Here is a 6,221-nt window from a genome sequence, read left to right as displayed (position 1 = left end):
GAAACAACAGTTGCGATAGTTGAAGTAAGCAGGGCCAAAGAGGTTGTTCCCATTGCTAATGGTGGTGGACGTTCCGTTCTTCAATCTTCACCTTGTTAGAAGTTGTAGGACCTTGTACACAAAATCTAACAATCGGATGTGATATAACATGTGTGTTATACTTTAAGTTTGGACGACAACGCCATTAGAGCGGTGTAGCTCCACACATAGATGACGAGGTAGAGAGCGGTGCAACATTGTTCGTATTGGCAAAATGGCCTAGTATTGGCCTGACTTGGCCAACCTACCCGGCTTCTCTCTCCCTCGCGTGTGCACTAGGCTACAACCTAGGCCACGAAATCTCCTTGTCACCTAGTTCAAAAGTAGTCTGATCATTATGTGCCCTCAAATCAAACCAGATGGTTAGCATCCGCTAGCATTCGTTCAAGCTAGGGTATAAAACTTGTATTTTTTATCAAGGGGAAACTTAATTTATTTGTTCTCCCCTAATGTAGCTCCCCCCTCTCTCTATGTCTTGAGCGCTTTCTCCTCGTCTTCTCACGATGAAGTCCTTGCACTACCTGTGGTGGCCCTCACTTATGTTCTCCCCTCATGCAGCGTCATGCAGTTGTGTTGTCTCTTGTCCTGGTCAACAACAATTGGGTAAGTTATTACCTCCCCTCTTACTCCTCTAGGTGTGCTCGGGATAGTTAGGGCTAGTTTGGGAATACCATTTTTCCAAGGGATTTCTATTTTCCTAAGGGAAAATGAACTAATTTCCCTTAAAAAATGGAAATCCCTTGGAAAATTGTTTGGATTCATTTTCTTCCGCAAGGATTCTTTATTTCTTTTCTTCCGCTTGCTTTCTAGTGGATGAATCTAAGACGGAGAGATTGTTTGGATTCATCTATTAAACCGATGGTTTTTTTACACATCTAAGGTTAAGATCTAGACAACAACCTTGTTTCGATACCACTATTAGAGATTGTAGGACCTTGTACACAAACCTTAGCCACTATACGATTAGAACATATGGATTATATATTCGAGGTTGGATGGCAACATCATTAGAACGCTGTAGCTCAATACAGAGATGACAGGATAGAGCGACGATAACCTTTTCCTTCGCTAGCCGCATAGAAGATAGATCAAGGGTCTGTTTGGTTGGGCTGTGGCTGTGGAAAAAGTTGCTGTGGGCTGTGAGCTGTGGAAAAAGCTGCTGTAGGCTGTGAGCTGTTAAAAAGCTAAAAACCGTTTGGTGGAAACCACTAAAAGTCGTTAAAAATTCTTCGATATATGTTTTCACAGTTCCATCCGAAAAGCCACTAAAAGCAGGTCCAGGGGTGCTTTCAGATTTGCACTACGAGAAAGTCGGCTTTTAGAAAAAGCTGCTTCCTATATCCAGCCATTTGGTTGGCTTTTGGCTTTTAGGGGGGCAAAAGCCAAAGCCAAAAGTCAAACCAAAGGCACCCCAAATCTCACTATTAGGAGCTAAGATAAACGTTGGTTGCCGTCTCTCTTGTTTATATACACGATATGAGAAAAAAGGACCACAATTGTAAGGTTGTTGCACCCATCAGAGCACCAGAGTCCGACTTAGTCCCTTGACCAAACCGGATGAGATAAACCCTAACACAGCTTATAATCAGGATGGCAAACAGTAAACGTGTTCCTGAGATTGTTCTCGAAGCCAGTTGTGGAAGAAACCAGCTTTCGCTCAAAGCGCGGTTAAACAAACAGGGACAAAGAAGCAGAAAGAGACGAAGTCAATTTTATGTCATGCCAGTGACCAAACCGCATACGGCTGCTCTGATGAGATCATGAGAACACAGAACTACCAGTTGATGCACATTGTTTAAAGCGACGCACAAAGCAGCAACCGATACCGGCACAAGCTTCTCAGTACGAACATCAAACGGCTTCGTGACCAGAACAAAAAAATATTGACTGCGTAGCTGTCAAAGATTGGCTTTAAATTCGGTACAAGCGGCCTATAACCGGGCCTCCTAGACGAGTTGGCAGGGAACCAATCGCCAATCAAGCCGCCCCCTGGGCCAGCATCCATCTGCAGGTGCCAAACAGTGAGTAGAAAGTTTGGAACATCTGCCCTGCATGGCGATTCAACAAATAAACAGATCCAAGGGGCGCAATTACTCCAGGAGTCCTGCGAGCTAGCCCAGGTAGTACTACTACTATTGCCCCAACCCCCGTCACCCGTATCATATTCATTGCTGGGGACATTGAAGTGTGTAATCAGAAATTGCTGTAGCTGTGGTTCGCCTATTACTGACAAACGTTCGCATATATAGATCTCTATCTTGCGATTAATTAATATGCAAGCCTTAAAAGTGGCTGGTAATTGCTAAACCTGAACCTTTCTTTTACCGAGTGGCGAGTGTAATAAGATCCATACCAACATCTGGCGAAGTGTTGTACATCTGTTTACTGTGGTAGGTGGCTATGCGCTGCGAAAGGAAAGACAAACAAAGTACATATGAACAATCAGGATTAAAAATGCAGTAACTAAATAAACATAAAAACCATGACATGCACACCGTGAATACTGGCGATCCTATGGCCCTAATAAACAAATACATGTTTTGGTGACTAGGGATCCCCTCCAAATCCCTGGTCACCAAATCAACCCTAAGGCCTTTTTCGGTTATTCCTCTGACTCATGGATTGAAAGGGATTGAAAAAAATTATGAAGAAGTTTGACTTGCTATGGATTGAAACACATTCAATCCCCTCCAATCTATATGGATTTTGATGTAATGGAACAAGCCCTAAGGGGGGGATTCTTTAGAAAGACCCATCTTGATTTCAGAGTTAGTGGTTTCACATTAACTCAGTGTTGAAACAGATAGAACCTCCTTTCAAATTGATCTATAACAGAACCAAGGCAGATTACAATCCGAAATAAATATTAGGTACTGTAGCAGTTGATTAAAATAGTTAGCTGCCCAAAGCTCTTCTTTTGCTGAACAAACACAAGGACAATAAGGAAATTCCTTATGACTTTTATGTTCTTTCCAGAAAGCAGGACAACTAAAATAATTAGTAAAGCAGCTAAAGCAACTTGGGTTATTATAAAGGTTGTAGCTTAATGCCGATATTTTCCAGCTATAAGCAGGACAACTGAGTTAATGCATACACAGAAGGTGGTAGAACATCATATGGTGTCAATGTTGTAACCTTTGAAAATGACAATCTTTCAGAAATAACAGCTATCAAGAAACACAAGGTCGAGTCGATTAAGTTAAATATAGAAAAGAAAGAAATAGCATAACCACAGAAAGGTGAAAATTCACATTTACCATCCGTTTGCTGATATATGGTTTTATCTCCAAGGATAAGTCATGTTGCTCTTCGTGTCATGAAACTTGTGGTTTTTCTCGAATTCTTTCCTTGATTCCTTCCTTGTGCCTGATTGCCAGACACTACCAAAATTAGGTAGCCAACTAGAATCAGATGTTATTGGAACAATTTCACCTTCCTTCTCCATTTCAAGCTCAGCTCTTCTTTTTTCTGCCCATGCAGCACCAACCCTCTTTGGATTGAGTTTCCTCAAATTTCCTTTCCGAGAAGGAAGACCACAGCTTCTGAGTGACAAATTCTTTAGATCATGTCCGTTAGCTTTTAACCGAGGAGGAGCACCCGTATGTACATTTGCTTGAGCCTATAAAGAAATGATATTGCATCAGGATTCTCACAAGGGCTAAAAGCAATTAGGAGTAACCATATAGCAGTCAGACAGTGTTCTGACAAAATCTAAGCCAGAAAAATACAAAACTGAATGCATCCAATACCATTGCTCAAATTTCCTCCAATGTGACTTTGTTGAACCAGAAAAGGTAGCATATGTTTATCAAACAATCACAGCAATTATGTATACATGACAAATAAACAAAAGAGAGAAAAGAGAACATCAGGCATATGGAAGGGAAAATATTCATCGCAAACCCTCTACTCGGAGCGATTATGAATACCAAAAGCTACACATGTAAATTTGTTTCTTTAATGTACACAAGAGCTTTACAAACTAACAAAGAAAACCTTTGCTTCATGGAAGAATATTTTTGTCATTCCATTTGAAACTAGAATATCACAATGACATGATTTTTTGCTAAAATTTGACAGCATTTACAATATCAAATTCATAGACCGTGGATATAATGGAACACCTATGGATCAGATAGCTAATTCATGAGTAAACTGAGATGGTAATCTGTTACTTAGGAGTTAGGAAGGAAAAATAGATGTTTTCAGATATGGCGAGCAGTGGAACAAAAATAAGCAAGGCAACAAGTCCACACATAAATTTAAAGGAGTTTGTGTGCCGTTCTCCAATAATTTTACGTGATTATGTGAAAAAATACACCACAAGTAAACAACAGCAAATATAACTTTGCTTCCATAAACAGGAAACAGAGAAAATTCAAGAATGATAATAAACTCAAAAGGGAATCTGTTTAAGTTTGCTTGCATTGAGATTTGGGATACCTTAATGGTGCAAGTTCCAGCCTTGCACAACATTTTACTAATCTACCTTTTTCTTTTGTGTAAATGAAAGCAACATGTTCAATTGTTAATAGTAAGTCAAATGTGTGAGCAAAGATTCAAAGAACATCAGTAATGTAGAAGCATCACATCAGTATTTGTCATTTTTTCACTAGATTTTGTGCTACTTGTCGCATGGACATGTGTATGCATGTGGTACAAACTTACATGATCAGTACAAGAAATCAATTGCCTTGTGTCATTTACAAGGACGGTAGATTGATGACCTACAAAAAGAAATACAATTACCCATGTACGAACTAAGCGACATAATCATATGAAAATAAAGGCAGAATGATAACCATAACAATCATATGAAAAAAAAGGCAGAATGATAACCGTAACGCTCAGTCACCTTTAGTTGCAGGACCGCTGCTGTGAAACCAGTTTGCAGACAGCATACCCTGCTGCTTATGTGTTTCGGCCGATCCCCAATGTGTGATGGGCAGACCACAAGCTCCATATGGAGAAGAATAAGGGGCACTTCCAGAACTGGAAGCTCGATGACACGCTGTACTAATAGGGTCATATGCCACATTGGTAGGACTTTGTAAAGGCATAACAAAGTATGATGCATTATTACTAAAAGATGGGATATTGTTTTGTGCAAAACTATCCAAACTGTCACAGGTATATTCGTTTTGGATATTCTTCGCTCGTGTGCTCAAGGATCCAAAGCCTTTCTCCCACTGAAATTAAAAAAAAAAACATTAGAGATCTACATACCACGTACCATAACATCTCATTTTATCAGTTCAGTGCAGAAAAAATACAAACAACAACATAATTAAATAGACCCTTTCACAAAACTAGAATGAAAAAATGCATATCATGTTAATTCATATTAATAATAGAGAAAAATTAGAGTATAAGACACACCTTGGCAAGCACTTCCTCTGAAATCCTAAGCAAGTCCACCTCATCCTTCCCCCATGCTTCTGCAGGAAATTATTCACACCCTTCAGGTGCTGACTGCTTGCCATATGGTAAATGGCATTGTTACTGCAATAGAAAAGAACCAGACTTAAGTTTTCCTCATAAATTCACATTATGCATGCCGTCCTCTGAAAACATTTGTCTACAGTGTTTTGAAAACCTTATGCCGATTCCAACCGCCGCCGTACTGACCTACTGATCCTAATGTACTAGGGTTCAGCTTACTGGTGTTCAATTGTATAATATAGCGTGCAATCTACGCTGCAATTGAAACCAGCTACATATGTAAATCCAAACCGAAACCCTAGGAGTACGGGACATGGGATAGGTAACGAGTACCCAGCGGAGCGGCTGTCGAGGTCGACGATGTCAGTGGAGCAGAAGGGACACCAATGACGGGCCCGCGGCGGCTGGGAAGAGGGGGAGCCATGGAGGAAGGCACAGCGGAGGTCGGAGAGATTGGAGCAGAAGGAGGTGAGCGCGTCGTTGAGATTTCACATGTGCTTCATGATGTAGCGATGGCGCCGACCATGGTCGTGGTGATGGCGGCACAACTCGCAGTACTCCAACTCGGCGGCGGCCGACGTGTGGCGGGCATTGCGGTGGCTCCCGGCGTTTGTGCGTCTGAACTCTGAACGTTTGGGCTCCGGGGTCGTGGGCAGGACGAGCCAATGGCCGATTCGCGGAACGCTTGGCGCACGCCGATCCAGCTGGAATCCGAGTATCCGACGCAAAGCATAAGCAAT

The 6,221-nt window shown here is 41.4% G+C and overlaps 1 pseudogene across 1 annotated transcript; it reads right to left on the bottom strand.

The window, feature by feature from the left end:
• Positions 1-1,732: 1,732 nt before the first annotated feature.
• On the bottom strand, positions 1,733-6,221 carry LOC118473035 (TITAN-like protein; annotated as a pseudogene). Its single transcript, XR_004851642.1, has 6 exons — positions 5,815-6,221; positions 5,419-5,541; positions 4,895-5,228; positions 4,708-4,766; positions 3,297-3,658; positions 1,733-2,444 (listed from the first exon to the last, which is right to left on the bottom strand). The product of XR_004851642.1 is annotated as a TITAN-like protein (transcript).

This window comes from Zea mays, chromosome 7 (assembly GCF_902167145.1).
Source record: "Zea mays cultivar B73 chromosome 7, Zm-B73-REFERENCE-NAM-5.0, whole genome shotgun sequence".
Taxonomy (NCBI): Eukaryota; Viridiplantae; Streptophyta; class Magnoliopsida; order Poales; family Poaceae; genus Zea; species Zea mays.
This window is presented reverse-complemented; position numbering and strand designations above follow the sequence as displayed.